We start from the raw sequence: 17,062 nt of genomic DNA, 5'->3' as shown, positions 1-17,062 counted from the left end.
ACAACTTGGTATTTTCCGCATTTTAGCCCGAATTTCAGTTTTCCTTTCTCTATTATTTAAAATATAGTCTAATTAGGACTCACATTATTCAAATTGACCCAAAATCATATTTTGGCAAAATTACAGTTTTGCCCCTAAACTTTTGCATATTTACACTTTTTCCCCAAAGCTCGTAAATTAAACTTCATCCTATTTTCTTATGTTTTATGACATGCTGATCATTTTTCCCTTCTATAGCAACATCATATTCTCACTCTAACATGTACTTATGACTATTAGGTATTTTTACCGATTAAGCCCTTTTACTCGTTTTCACTTAAAACCGAGTAGCACAAGTTGGCTAACATAATTTAAAACCTCATATTCTATCATAAAACACCAAAATACACAAATTTCACCTATGGGTATTTTTCCAATTATGAACCCTAGGTTGAATTATTGCTAGCATAAGCTAAATCAAGTTACTGGGACTCCAAAAACATAAAAATATTAAAAACGAGGCTAGAACAGACTTACAATCGAGCTTGGAAGATTGAAAAACCCTAGCCATGGTTTCTCCTTGCTATATTCGGCCATGGGGTTGAAGATGGACGCATTTGGGTTTTAAAATTTATCTTTTAATTCATTTTACCCCTAAATGACCAAAATGCCCTTTTACTATTCTTTAAATTTTTACCCTTCCAAGCCCATTTTTGTCCATATTTTTTTAGAAATTGGTCAAATTACTCTTTAAGGACCTATAATTAATAATCTAATTCAATTTTATGCAAAATGCTTCTAGAACACAAGTTTTGCAATTTATTCAATTTAGTCCCTAACTTCAAATTAAGCACTTTATGCATAGAATTTCTTCACGAAATTTTCACACAATCATGAAATCATATCATAGATCTCAAAATAATTATAAAATAATTATTTCTATCTCGTATTTGTGGTCTCAAAACCACCATTCTGACTAGGCCCAAAATCAGGATTTTACAGAAAATGGCCTAACCTTTATACTTGAATTCTATTTTGCTTGGCATGGTTAAAATTTGTTTTGGTTATAGTATTATGTGCTATGCATGAATGGTGTTTTTGGAAGGAGTTTTATGTTTTAGGAATGGTTAATGATTTTGGATTAATATATATATGGTTGATTCGGTTAAGGTATGTATAGGGTAAAGTATATATAAATGTGGTGGTTGTATTCGATCAACGTATTATATGTGACTTGGTATTATAGGTTGTTTAGTTAAACTCGAACATGATATAATTTTGTTTTAATATGGTTATTACATGACATGTGAGATTCGTACTTTGATTAAATGCCTATTTAAGGGTTAATGTCTTATTTTTTGTGTAGTATGATTTATAATATGAGTAAAAATAAAAAAATTGTTATAATAATGTATTAGTAATTTCAGTTTTAAAAATGATAATATATCTGAGGTAGTTACAACCAACTTGTATTTCGGCATTTACATGTTAGTAAGAACTGTGATATATTCAGTAATACTTCTTAACCTTAGTCTGGCGACGGACACGGGCTAGGGGAGTTACAGTTAACTTCTTCTTGTAACAAAAGGAAGCGAGGAAAAGAAATCGAGAGAAGAAAAAAAGACATAGAAGAAAAAGAAAAGGAAATGAAAAGCGAATGTGTGAGAAAAGAGAATGAAAAAGAAAACAAAATTGCAAAATAATGTGAGCAAGAAAAGAAAGTTTAAAAAGAAAGAGAGATTGAAGAAAGAAAAGAAAGTGTCCAAGAAACGAGTGTAGTTGTTGAAAAAGAAAGAAAAATAAAGAATGAAAGTGAGTTTTCTACAAAACAAGAGATTGTGGAAAAAGAAAGAGAGCCTAAAAAAGAAACGAGTGGAAAAGGTGAAAGTGAGCAAGAAAACATGGGTAATGTGATACGATCATGCCCCGAGCACACTCTTGGACTAGCTCCCTAAGCGTTGATTGCCAACTTTTGCAAGCTGACTTAGTTCGATTCCAGCTCAATGGAGCTCAGTTCATCTCGTTTGCAGCTTAATGAGCTCGTTTGCTCATTCCATGGGATTAATTCAGCTCAATATTAGCTCATTGGGCTCGATGCTATTTTATTTTAATTTATGCATTTCAAAGTTGCTAGAATAATTACATGCTTTAGCTAAGCTAGTTAATTTAGTTTGCTCGTTAATAAGTTCAAATCTTATTCTTATTAATTTAATGTTAAGTATGTTTAATTTTAATGCATGTTTTATTTTGTCTAGCTACAGCATTTTAATGTGTCTTAAGCTGAACATTTTAAATATAGGTTCTTAAATGTGTCTTAGTTGCTTGTGTTTAATATGTCCTAGCTGAATGCATGTTTTTATTTTGTCTAGGAGTTTCCATTTTTAAGATGTCTTAAACTCTATTAATTTGTTGATTTTAATTGTGCAGCTATATACATTGGATGACATTTACATGGGGGCTGATGATTTACTTTTCCAAACACCTTTTCGTGTACAGCAAAGGACACATGAAGAGCTGTTGTTTTCATCTTCCCAAAGCTGACCATTTAGCTCTCCAAGCATCTTTGAAAGCTTTCGCATTGCTAGAAAAATTCTGTTTACATGGATGACCATTCGATTTGGTGCATTCACACCTAAGGGGCTGTACATATACGGTTTTCACACCTAATGGCCTTTGCAATACTCAAGCTATCATTTAAAGCTTCCAAATTATTCAGCTGAATAAGGAACTTCATTTAAGCTCATTAAAAACCCTTTGGCCGAATCTAGCCTAGCTCTAGCCACTTCATTCAATTGTTTAGCTCAACAATTAACTTCCTTCAATGAAACCTAGTTGAAAACACCAAAACGCAGCCCTTAGACGTCCCCAAGAAGGCTAACTAGCTCCCATACATACCAATTAATTCCAGCTATATGTAAACACTCTAGAAGATGTCCAAAGACATTCCCAAGGCTGGAGAAGCTTCCTGGAATTTTCTTGAATTTTTTTGGAATTTTTAACTTATTAAAAGCTGAAATTAAGTGACCATTTGGTTATCCAATTGTCAATTTGGCTAGCCTAGCTTTTTGGCTATAAATACTTAGTTAATTTCAAGTTGTAAAAAAACTTTTGACATTTTTAATTAATGAAACTTTGTTTCTGTAAGGTTTACTTCCTCTCAACTTTTGTACGAGTCTCGAGCGTCTTATCTAGCTTGCTAGTGGCATCAACTGAACTTGTTTTTAGAACTTATCACCATCACTTGGTGTGGTGTTCTCCTATCCAACTACCTATCACCTTTTCACCTTAAACGATATAGGAACCGGAATGACACTCATCATAATGTTTAATTGCTCTTGAAGTTTAACTTCGATTTCCATTTTCATCTTCTATCCTTGTTTCACTTATTACCCTAAATCGAACACATTCAACACATCTTCTACCTTTGTTTCTTTCTAGCCGAACCTACCATCATCTACCTAGCCAACTTTGAACCCCATTTCAATATCATTCAACCTTTTAAGCTAATTCCAACAAATCAACAATTTTGTGAACGACCTTTCTTGTAGACGATTGGGCAACTTACGTGAACTCGACTCAATCACCTGACCCAGATCACATAATTTGGTATCAGAGCTTGTAAAACGAGAAGTGCCGATGTTCGTATCAAGTCCGTAGTAGGTTCGTTATAAAAAATGTTTCAAATTAAAAAAAATTCTATCAAGTTGTATTCAAGTTCTCTATTTTGTTTATCATTATATTTTAAGTAAAAAAATACAAAATTTTAAAAAAAATTGTATTAAAAAAAGTGTGAAGCATTAAAGTTCTTTTTTTTTGCTGTTCATATCATTTTGTTCCCGATCTCCAAGTGTTTGTTCTGCCATCTTTTGGCCCCCCAACGCCACACTGCATCGAAATTTTTCTTTGTTTCAGCCTACCCTACACCTCTCATGTTACAACCCTTGAAATTGACCCTCTAAGCAACAAATAAGCCCAATGAGACAAAATACGAAATTACGAGAGAGTTCGAGTGGTAAAAGGCACGAGTGTTGAGAGAGCATTCAAGTGTAGAAAAAAGCCATTTAACGAGTGCAAACACGAATGTGAGTGCCATACAATTTTTCTTTGTGAGTGAAACATGAGGTTTTGTGGTGAGGTATCTATTTTCTATTTTTTATCACCTTACTTTACAGCAATAAAATCATGTTTCGAGAAGAGTTTTCAGAATCAGAATTCCAATATGTGATGCAAGAGATGCGTAGAATGGTGAAATCTAAATTTGACAAATTGCATGAACGATTGGACCGAGTGGAGGAAAGAGCCCGATGGAAGCCAATTTCACCAAGTTGAGGGACAGAGTCAAGACTATCAAGCAAACAATTGTCCAATGACTATTTGGGAAATGTCACACCCTAATACCCGTGTCCAATATTAATTTAATTAATTACAACAATAATAGAGCGTTTCCATGAGTAACTTCTATAGTATGCACATACTAAAACAAGGGTAAAAATGTAAGGTGATTTTTCTCCTCTTGATCGAATATACATACATAATGTATCTCGAATGCTTAACATGTTAGTTCAAGCATAACATAATCACAGTCATCACAATATGGATTCATATGTCAAGTTGATTTCACTTCGAGATTTATAATAAAACCATTATCACATCCATACATAGAACTTTAGCCATATTCACATGGCCTTATATAGATATATACAATACTATCAAAATAGCAACCTCCCAAAATATTATTCTATACATGTCATAATGTCTATTTGAGTTTTAAACAAAAAAAACCAAAAAGGGTTGTCAAAAGATGTGATGACTTCGTAACGAATCCAAGCATTCCTCGACAAGATGATCTATACAAAACCAATAAACACACCAAGTGAGTTATTAACTCAATAAGTTCTAAGAATTTTTTTTTTAAGAATGTAATGATCCAATTAACAAATAAAGCACAAACCAAGCCGCTCCATCGATAAATCAATCTCCAATCCATTTAAATTCATTTATCATTAATTTATATCTTTTGTCAATTATATACTAATTGAGCCGATTACCTTTCTCTTCTTTCTCTCTTCCCGAGCATTATCTATTAATATACAGATATAAATCAAGTCCCATGTCTAATGTCCATGCACATTTCATTCCTCCCAGTTTAAAGTTTTAAACTTTTTCATTTGCACAAACAATTCTCTACGATCGTATTGCACACTTAGTGCTCGATTTAAAGGTCCGCACACATAGTGCTCTTACTCATTCGCACACATAGTGCCGTGTTTCCTCACACACATAGTGCTATATAATCTCGCACACATAGTGCCATGTAGTTTTTGCACACATAGTGCCGCATAACCACGCACACATAGTGCTGAAATTTATTATTTATAGCTACCACTATGTCGTAGATAGGTTGATAAATCTAACATTCGATTTTCACAAATTCATACATACCATGATTTCTTATCCAACCTATTTTATGTGTAATATTAACCATAACTTAAATTACTTAGAACTTACCTTTTTAGTCAGATGTACAACTCCGATCAGCTACTCAACCGCTTTCGCCTTTCCTTTGGCCAAACTTGGCTCCCTTTGATTTTGAGCTCCAACTAAGCAAATAAAATAATTCAATCATCGAAGCCCCAATTTATATTCATTCCTCATAGACACACACACATATTCAGTATTCCATCTAATATTAACCAAGCCATAACAATTTAAAGTTTAACCCTTAAACTTAATGCACATCCAAACATACTTCTCATTAATTCCATTTATTCGCTACATATACAAGATAATTTCGGCAATTCACATTTCCAAACTATTTTAATCAAATTCTCCATAGCACATAAACTAAAATATGTACATATCTCATTCAAAGCATCCACACCAATTTATTATCCAATCAACCATAGCCGAAAACCTATCATACAAATTAAAACCCTTGTTCAAATTATTACTCACTATAATACTATGGCCGAATCCCTCAATTAGCTAACATAGCCTCTTGTATTCAATCTAATCACGTATATACAACCTAAATCCTCTTTTAACACATAATTCACTATCTTGGAACTCATTTACTAACTAATTTAACTTACTCCCAAGCCGAATGCTATTTGAGCATTAAGCTCATGTTCTTTTCATTATTAAGCAAGTATTATAACTCAACTAACATCCATTTTAGTAATTCTACCATATAGGGGTATTTTAGTAATTCTACCGTACAGGGGTATTTCGGTAATTCTATCCTACAGGGGTATTTCGGTAATTCTATCCTACAGGGGTATTTCGATAATTCTACCCTACAAGGGTATTTCGGTAATTCTACCATATAGGGGTATTTTAGTAATTCTACCCTACATGAGTATTTTGGTAATTCTACCCTACAGGGGTATTTCGGTAATTCTACCCTACAGGGTATTTCGGTAATTCTACCGTACAGGGTATTTCGGTAATTCTACCCTACAGGGGTATTTTGATAATTTTACCCTACAAGGGTATTTCGGTAATTCTACCCTACAGGGGTATTTCGGTAATTCTACCTATAGGGGTATTTCAGTAATTCTACCTTACAAGGTATTTCGATAATTCTACCCTACAGGGGTATTTCGGTAACTTTTTTGATCGAGGGTATTTTAGTAATTTTGTAAACCAAAGGTAAAACGGTAATTCTATAAATTGGGGGTACTTTGGTAAACTAAAGTATTCTAAACAGGGATAACAATACGAATGGGCTTAAAGCCCGTTCTCGGCTCAAATGGGCCCACACGCTTCTGTGGCCCTTTTAGCCCAAATCGAGTCACAGATATGAGATTCACCTAGCCTAGTTCAATATTTACTACACAATCAAACAACTTATCCGATTGGGCCCGTAGGCCCATTGGGCCCACATAGCCCCTTTCGGCCCATCGCGGCCCGAAGTGGCCATCCTACCTCTAGAGTAGTGAGAAATACACACCTGATTGGAGACTAGAGTTAATCCACGCTCTGAGCACTCTTAGCCGACGCCCAACCCAAACGAGCACGCCATAAAGCGAAAGGGATCAGCCAAGAAAGGTACCTTTACTCTCCTCATGGTTCCCTCTATTTAAAGCCAGCTTCGCATCCACTCTTATGTTAGCTTCCCGATGTGGGATCCCTCCATCATCAGAGTTTAAATTCAACACCAACTCTTGCCGCCCCCTGTTAGCAAAATAAATGGTCTTTGCTTGCCATGGGATTCGAACCCATGCCTCCCCTCAAATGCTCCACATGCTACTTGCCACTAAGCCACAAGGCTTTTTGTGTCACAACTTCTCCAACAATATTCTTAAGGCCTACCTACTACACCCAGGGTTTGATTCACCTTAAACTAAATTTTTTGCTAGAGTCCAGGTTTGAACCCAGGACTTCTCCAACACTTCTCAGCACACTTAACCACTAAAACAAGCCTTCATTAACAAAATTTACGTGCACAAGAGAATATAATAAGCTGCCTTCAACCGCTCCCATGCTCAAGGCCCAAAACTTCTAGGCCTAAATTTAGGGTGTTACAACTCTACCTCCCTTATAGAAATTTCGTCCCCGAAATTTCCATCTAATAGGGTAGTCGTGTAACATCTACCCCACTACGCTACCGCTGCGCACTCTGATCCTACTATCACTATCACACTTCAACTAGAACTTGAAACATCTCATACATACAACACTTATTCACTGAAGTAGACACATATTTATCACACATATATACAATTTTTATATCCAAACAACACATCCACATAAAATAAATACCAAATTTAAATTCAGACCAATATCTAAGGAATCCATAGTATTTCAATTTCTAAACAGACAAAAGTATTCAGAAGACTTACGGATTCGACGCCGGAGACTCGGTGTGCCACACTTTTTAAGAGAAATACTTCAAACAGACCACGTGGTTAAAAATAATTTTCTAAAATTAAACCTTTGAAAAACCAATCCACAGCCGAGTTGTTGCAACCCAAGCTCTGATACCATAAAATGTAACATCTCAAACCCGGCCTAGAAGTTTGGCTCGAATCTGGCATGTCACATTAAAGTGTTTTTCGAAAACCATGTTTCCATTAAAAACCTTTCTTAATAATTAAAAACTTATACCCTTTTTAAACCTTGTTAGAAAACCTCAGCTGAATAACATTCTTAACAACTTTGTAAAAATCTTGGCAGTTGTAGAAACTTACTTTAAAAACAATTGCGGTTACGTGATGTTTTGAACAATAGTAGTTGCTTTGGAAAACCATGTTCTAATACTAGCAATTATAAGAACAATAAATAAAATTCCAAATTTGAAATCCAGAAAATTACAATGGCTTTACTAAAACCCACATAAAAACATTTAAAAGTAATAATCAAAACTGTAACATAAACAGTGTGTGTGGCTTCCTCCGAGCCCCTCACAGCTCCGATCCATCTAAGGCTGGAAATTACCTGAAAGGTTAATAAACAGGGTGAGTTTACGAAAACTCAGTGTGAAATCCCCTACTATAAAAAGGAACAGTCAGTCATATAAAAGAATTAAAAGTCTGGCCCCAGCCTTACTTACAGTTTCAGTACCAGTTGGGCTTTAGCCCACTATAACAGACAGTACCAGATGGACCTTAGCCTATTACAGAATAAGAAACATTATCAGAATTAGAATCAAAATGTGAATCAGAATCAGAATTAGGTGACAGAATTAGAATCAGAATTAGTATCAGGTAACAGAATCAAAATCAGAATGTGAATGCAATCCCAACCCAATCCAGTCGTATACACCCCCGTACCAACCCTACACTCCATGTGGGGAATAGCTCAACCCACCCAGCCCTACACTCCACAGTTGCAGCATTGCATCTCAATTATTGTGACGAAGTCACCAGATACAAATATTATGGCAGAGCCACCAGAATCAGATAACGTGGCAAAGCCACTTAACAGAATACGTGGCACAAAGCCGTAGATAACTGTAATAACTTCGGCACATAGCCATCAGTGACGGTAATATAACTGGCGCACAGCCTTCGGTAAATATGATCGACACAGAGTCGTCAGCAAATATGTTAGGCACATAGCCACAGGTAAATACGTTTGGCACGAAGCAATAGTCAAAATGGCACAAAGCCATATTTAGGTTGGCACAGAGCTATCGATAACGGGTCTATAATCGGCACGAAGCCCACAATAACGGCACACAGCCTTCAGTAACATGATCGACACTCAGCCATCGATCAGTCAACAGATATTGTGGCAGAGTCACCAGATACAGATATTGTGGCAGAGCCACCAGAACAGATATTTGTGGCATAACACCAGAAACAGATATTTGTGACATAGCCACCAGAACGCTTCCTCCATCAATATAACCCATATCCCATGCAACAGATATAAATGTCATGGCATACAACATACAAAATCAGAATATCATGCCGATATTTGAATCAAACGATCACAGTCAAGTCATTCATATCACCAACATATATTCACAATCAAATCCGTCAACTATGCAGTCCAAGTCAATCACTTGCCCACAAGGGCAAAACAGTCATTTAACACCCTAGGGGTAAAATGGTAATTTTACCCCATAAGGGTATCTTGGTAATTCTACCCTACAGGGGTATTTTAGTAATTCTACCCTACAGGGGTATTTCAGTAATTCTACCCTACAGGGGTATTTCAGTAATTCTACCCTATAGGGGTATTTCACTAATTTTACCCTACAGGGGTATTTTGGTAATTCTACCTTACAGGGGTATTTCGGTAATTCTACCCTACAAGGGTATTTCGGTAATTCTACCATATAGGGGTATTTTAGTAATTCTACCCTACATGGGTATTTCGGTAATTCTACCCTACAGGGGTATTTCTGTAATTCTACCCTACAAGGGTATTTCGGTAATTCTACCCTACAAGGGTATTTCGGTAATTCTACCATATAGGGGTATTTTAGTAATTCTACCCTACATGGGTATTTCGGTAATTCTACCCTACAGGGGTATTTCTGTAATTCTACCCTACAGGGTATTTCGGTAATTCTACCCTACAGGGGTATTTCGGTAATTCTACCCTACAGGTGTATTTTGGTAATTCTACCTACAGGGGCATTTCAGTAATTCTACCTTACAGGGTATTTCGGTAATTCTACCCTACAAGGGTATTTCGGTAACTTTCTTGATCGAGGGTATTTTGGTAATTTTGTAAACCAAAGGTAAAACGGTAATTCTATAAATCGGGGGTACTGTGGTAAACTAAAGTATTCTAAACAGGGATAACAATACGAATGGTCCTAAAGCCCGTTCTCGGCTCAAATGGGCCCACACGCTTGTGTAACGCCCCCACGCCCGAGACCATCATCGGAGTCGAGCTTGAGGGGTTACCGAACATAATTTATCAATTTAAGAACTTCAAATCATTTGTTTCTACATTCACAGCTTTCTAGCTACTCGCGTCACAGTTACATGAAAAATCATATCTCGAGTTATGAAACTCAAAATCAAGATCTGTAAATTTTCCCTAAATCTAGACTCATATATCTATTTACCAATTTTTTTCTAGAATTTTTGGTTGGGCCAATTAGTACAGTTTATTAGTTAAAGTCTCCCCTGTTTCAGGGTTCGACTGCTCTGACATATGTGTATTACGAATCAGATATCTCTCTATACAGAATTTCAATGACCACAAGATTTGTTTTTCTTAAAACTATACTCAATAAGGAATCTTTACATATAAATAAAAACTTATAATTATTTTTTAAAATTTATTATGAATTTTTAAAGTTAGAATAGGGGATCCAGAAATCACTCTAGCCCTGTTTCACAAAAGTTTAAATATCTCATAAAATATAATTTATATGCCTGTTTTGTTCAATCCACATGAAAATAGACTTATTAAGCTTAAATTTCATAACTTACTCATTATTTAGTTCCATTTATACTATTTTTAGTGATTTTTCAAATTCATGTCATTGCTGCAGCAATATTCTGTTTTAAGGCAAGTTTCATCTTTCCATGAATTTTTTATGAACTAGATAACCTATTAAACTTCCATAATATCAAACATGATCTAAATTAGCCATCACCATGACTTATCAATATCAAACATTTTCTCAACCAAACATGGCCATATCATAAAATTATTTACACAAAATAGGTATATTGCTATACATGCCATACTTAAGTAGTTGTACAAGCCATTTACCAAGATAAAAGTCCTTTGGATAGTGTGATCGAACCTTCGACCCGTCCCGATTCCCGAGCTGGCTTGTTCAAAACTACAGTAAATAAAGAGGAGGGAGTAAGCATAAATTCTTAGTAAGTTCATATGTAAATAACAAGTAACATAACAATACAAATATACCAAACAACTTTAGCATGGTATCACCAAGACATATATCACATTTCTAAACATCATTCCTCATCTTACCACCTTATCATTGTTGTATCTATTTTCAACCCGAGGGTTTAGAACATACCTGTCCAAAGTGTCCATTTCACAACACTTACCAAAACGTCACTTGCATCTTAAGTGTTCTTCCATTTCACTAGAAATTTCACCCGTTGAACACATCGGAATAAAACTCGGATACACGGATAATTTGCACATAAGTGCCTCATATGTAATCAAGAAATCATGTAACCCGCCCCTAAGTGAACTCGGACTCAACTCAATGAGCTCGGGCGTTCGCATCCATAAGAGAACTCGGACTCAACTCAACGAGCTCGGATGCCTAGTTACATCTCACGAACTCGGACTCAACTCAACGAGTTCGGACATTCACATCCATAGGTGAACTCGGACTCAACTCAACGAGTTCAGATGCTCAACCATCCTAGTGACATGTCACTTGTATCCTAATCTATTCCTAAGGTTCAAACGGGCGTTTTCCTCGATCACACATCTTTGCCGTCTTCCATGGAATATCGAAATCGGTACTTCGGTGATAGTTCATACTCATCAAGTAATTCACATAATTACATATTATTCAACAATAACCACAAAGCATAATATTTCATGATAATAATCAGCATCATATCATATAAACAACATTAAATTGCTTAAAATGACAATTATGTTACTACATTTACACATGAACTTACCTTGGTACCAAAATATAAAGATTTTGCAATTTAGTCCACAATCTTTTCTTTTCCTCGATCGCGACTTGAATCTCGTTTCTCTTGATCTATAATGCCAAATTAATCTTATTTAATACATCCATTCATCAAAACAGCATTTAATATGAACTTTGGAAAAATTACACTTTTGCCCCTAAACTTTTGCATAATTACACTTTTGCCCCTAGGCTCGGGAATTAAACTTTATTCCTTATTCTTATGTTTTATAACATGCTGATCACTTTTCCCTTCTATGGCAACATCAAATTCTCTCTCTAACATATACTTGTGACTATTAGGTATTTTTACCGATTAAGCCCTTTTACTCGTTTTCACTCAAAACCGAGTAGCACAAGTTGTCTAACATAATTTAAAACCTCATATTCTATCATAAAACATCAAAATACACAAATTTCACCTATGGGTATTTTTCCAAATATAAACCCTAGGTTGAATTATTGCTAACATAAGCTTAATCAAGCTACCGGGATTCCAAAAACGTAAAGAACATTAAAAACGGGGCTTGGAATCACTTACTATGGAGCTTGGAAGCTTGAAACAAACCCTAGCTATGGAGAACCCTTGAAATTTCGGCCTAATGAAGAAGATGGACAAAAATTGGCTTTTAATTTTGTTTTTAATTCATTTTAATAACTAAATGACCAAAATACCCTTACTACTAAACTTTCAAAATTCCTTCCATGTCCTAATTTTGTCCATGAACTTAAAATTGGTCAAATTGCTATTTAATACCTCCTCATTAATATTCCAAAACAATTTCATACTAAAAACTTCTAGAATGCAAGTTTTGCAACTTATTCGATTTAGTCCCTACTTTCAATTTAAGCACTTTAGGCATAGAATTTCATCACGAAATTTTCACACAATCATGCAATCATATCATAATCATCAAAATAATTATAAAATAATTATTTCTATCTCAGATTTGTGGTCACAAAACCACTATTCCGATTAAGCCCTAATTCATGATATTACAACTCTCCCCCCTTTTAAGGATTTTCGTCCTCGAAAATTTTACCGATAAACAGGTGTGGATATTGGTTTCTCATAGTTTCTTCAGGTTCCCATGTAGTCTCTTCTACCCCATGCTTTTTGCCACAACACTTTCACAAGTGCAACACTTTTATTTCTTAGTTGTTTGACTTTTCGAGCTAAAATCTTAATCGGTTCTTCTTCATAAGTCATATCCGGTCGTAGTTTAACTTCTGTCGGTGAAATTATATGTGAAGGATCTGAACGATACCGATGTAACATAGATACATGAAACACATCATGAATCTTCTCTAATTCAGGTGGTAACGCTAGCCGATATGCTACCGGTCCAACTTTTTCAATTATTTCTACGGTTCAATAAAACGCGGACTTAACTTGCCCTTTCGTCCAAATTTAAGGACTTTCTTCCATGGAGACACTTTCAAAAATACCTTATCACCAACTTGAAACTCCATTTCTTTTCGTTTCAAATCCACATAAGATTTCTGTCTATCTGAAGCAGCTTTCAAACAATCTCGAATCACTTTCACCTTTTCTTCGGTTTCTTTTATTAAATCAACTCCATAAATCTGATTTTCCTTGAGTTTAGTCCAACACAATGGCGTCTAACATTTATGACCATATAATGCTTCATAAGGTGCCATCTTCAAACTCGTCTGATAACTATTATTATAAGCAAATTCTACCAATGGTAAGTACCTTTCCCAACTATCTTGAAATTCCAATACGCAACATCTGAGCATGTCTTCAAGAATCTGAATTACTCTCTCTGATTGTCCATCAGTTTGTGGATGAAAGGCAGTGCTGAAATTTAACTTTGTACCTAATGCCTCTTGCAACTTTTGCCAAAACCGTGAGGTAAACCTCGGATCTCTATCCGAAATGATTGACAAAGGTATCCCATGAAGTCTAACAATCTCTCGGATATACAATTCAGCCAACTTATTAAGAGAATAATCTGTACGTACCGGAATAAAATGAGCCGATTTAGTCAGTCTGTCAACTATTGCCCAGATGGCATTTTTCTTCCCTGGAGTTAACGGCAACCCTGATATAAAATCCATAGTAATCCTATCCCATTTCCATTCAGGAACCATAATAGGCTGAAGTAATCCCGAAGGTACCTGGTGTTCAGCTTTCTCTTGTTGACAAACTAAGCACTTTGATACAAACTCGGAAATATCTCTTTTCATTCCACTCCACCAGTACATTTTCTTTAAGTCATTATACATCTTCGTACTGCCCGGATGAACCGCCAAACAACTATTATGTGCTTCATGCAAAATCTTTTGAATCAACTCATCATTTTTCGGTACACAAATCCAATTTTTAAACATCAAACAACCATCAGAACCGATTCTGAAATCTGATCCCGTATCAGCTTCACACTGTTTTCTTTTGGCTAGCAAATCTTGATCATTTTTTGAGCTTCAGAAATCTCTTGTAAAAACATCGGTCTTGCTCTTAACTCTGCTAGAACCGAACCGCCATCTGAAATTTTCAACTGAGTGTCCATAACTCTCAAAGCAAACAACAACTTTCTGCTTAAAGCATCGGCAACCACATTCGCTTTTCCCGGATGATAATCGATAACAAGCTCGTAATCTTTCAATAACTCTAACCATCTTCGCTGTCTCAAATTCAAGTCTTTTTGTGACATCAAGTATTTAAGACTTTTGTGATCGGTATATACTCGGCACTTTTCACCATACAAATAATGTCTCCAAATCTTCAAAGCAAATACCACCACAGCCAATTCCAAATCGTGAGTAGGATAATTCTTCTCGTGAGGTTTTAACTGTCTCGAAGCATAAGCCACCACTTTTCCTTCTTGCATGAGTACACACCCCAAACCATTTAGAGAAGCATCACTATACACCACAAATTCTTTACCTGATTCGGGTTGTATCAACACTGGTGCTTCAGTTAATAACTTTTTCAATTCTTCGAAACTCTGTTGACATTCTTCCGTCCATTCAAATTTAACATCCTTTCGGAGTAGTCTACTCATAGGAGCAGCAATTATAGAAAATCCATTTATGAACCGCCGATAATACCCAGCTAGCCCCAAGAAACTCCTAACTTAAGTTACATTTTTCGGTGGTTTCCAATCAACAATGGCTGAAATTTTACTAGGATCAACCCGTATACCATCACCTAAAACAATATGACCCAAAAATCCAACTTCCCGGAGCCAAAATTCACTTTTACTAAACTTAGCATACAGCTGCTTATCTCTCAAAATTAGCAAAACTATCCTCAAATGCTCAGCATGCTCTGTCTCATCTTTTGAATAAATTAAAATATCATCTATAAACACCACAACAAATTTGTCCAGGTATGGCCGAAATATGCGATTCATTAAGTCCATAAACACAGTAGAAGCATTTTTCAACCCGAACGGCATAACTAAAAATTCATAATGACCGTACCTTGTTCTAAAAGCAATTTTAGGCACATCTGACTCTTTTACTCGCAGCTGATAATACCCAGATCTCAAGTCAATCTTTGAAAACCATGTCGCTCCTTTTAGCTGATCAAACAAATCATCAATTCTCGGCAATGGATACTTGTTTTTGATTGTCACCTTGTTTAACTGCCGATAATCAACACATAATCTCATAGAACTATCCTTCTTTTTCACAAATAACATGGGAGCACCCCAAGGTGAAAAACTCGATCTCGCAAAGCCTTTATCAGTCAACTCTTGCAACTGCGACTTTAATTCTTTCAACTCTGTTGGTGCCATTCTATATGGAGCAATCGAGATCGGAGCTATTTCCGGTATCAAATCTATACCAAATTCTACTTCCCTGACTGGAGGCAAACCCGGTAATTCTTCTGGAAATACGTCTGCAAATTCACACACAACCGACACTGATTCAACTTTCTTTTCAACTTCTTTTGTATTAATTACATATGCCAAATAAGCTTCATAACCCTTTCTCAAATATCTCTGAGCCGACATCGAAGAAATCATACTAAATATTGCCTCTGATTTGTCTGGTTCAACCCGCAAGATTTCACCACTTTCACATTTTAATTCTATAACCTTTTCTTTGCAATTTACTATAGCATCATGCAATGTCAACCAATCCATACCCAAAATAACATCAAATTCATCAAACGGCAACAACATCAAGTCGGCCGGAAAGTAATGACCCCGAATCATTAAAGGGCATTTCTTGCATACTTTATCAACTATCATGCATTTGCCTAACGGGTTCGACACTCTAATCATAAATTATGTGTTCTCAACTGGTATATTCATACTAGACACCAGTTTCATGCATACATATGAATGAGTAGAACCGGGATCAATCAAAGCAATAACATTAGTATCATAAAGAGAAAATGTACCGATAATCACATCGGGTAAGGAAGCATCTTCACGCGCTTTAATAGCATAGGTTCTAGCCGGAGCTCTTCCTTCAAATCTAACTGCTGCATCTCTGGCTACATTCTTACTGCTTGTTTCACTTCCAGCTTTTCTCGGATACCTTCCCCTCGAGTTTGCACCACTAGCTTTTACACTCTGAAATTTTTCTTTCTCAGCTCTCTCTGGGCAGTCTATAATAAAATGATCCGGAGAACCACATCAAAAACATTCATTTGCTCTGCACGGACCAAAATGATTTCTACAACACCGCTGGCACTCGGGTTTAACAAATCTCGTATTGCCCACACTAGTCGCAGAAGTAGTCTGAGATTTAGGACCCATATTTTGCTTCTTAAAATTTTCATATGATTGCCCAACTGAAACTTGGGAACAAGGATTCATATTTCTTGACTTTCCGGTTTGCTGTGAGGGTGCATTACTCATTGGTCTTTTCTTCCAATTTCGTGTTTCAGATTCTACCTTTTTCTTTTCCTTCAGTAATTCTTCAGCCTTGCAAGCTCGATCGACAAGTACCACCATTTCTTTTAGTTCAAGGATCCCAACAAATACCTTAATGTCTTCGTTGAGC

This window comes from Gossypium hirsutum, chromosome A09 (genome assembly GCF_007990345.1).
Source record: "Gossypium hirsutum isolate 1008001.06 chromosome A09, Gossypium_hirsutum_v2.1, whole genome shotgun sequence".
Lineage (NCBI taxonomy): Eukaryota > Viridiplantae > Streptophyta > Magnoliopsida > Malvales > Malvaceae > Gossypium > Gossypium hirsutum.
The sequence above is the reverse complement of the archived record's forward strand: the minus strand, read 5'-3'. Positions refer to the sequence as shown.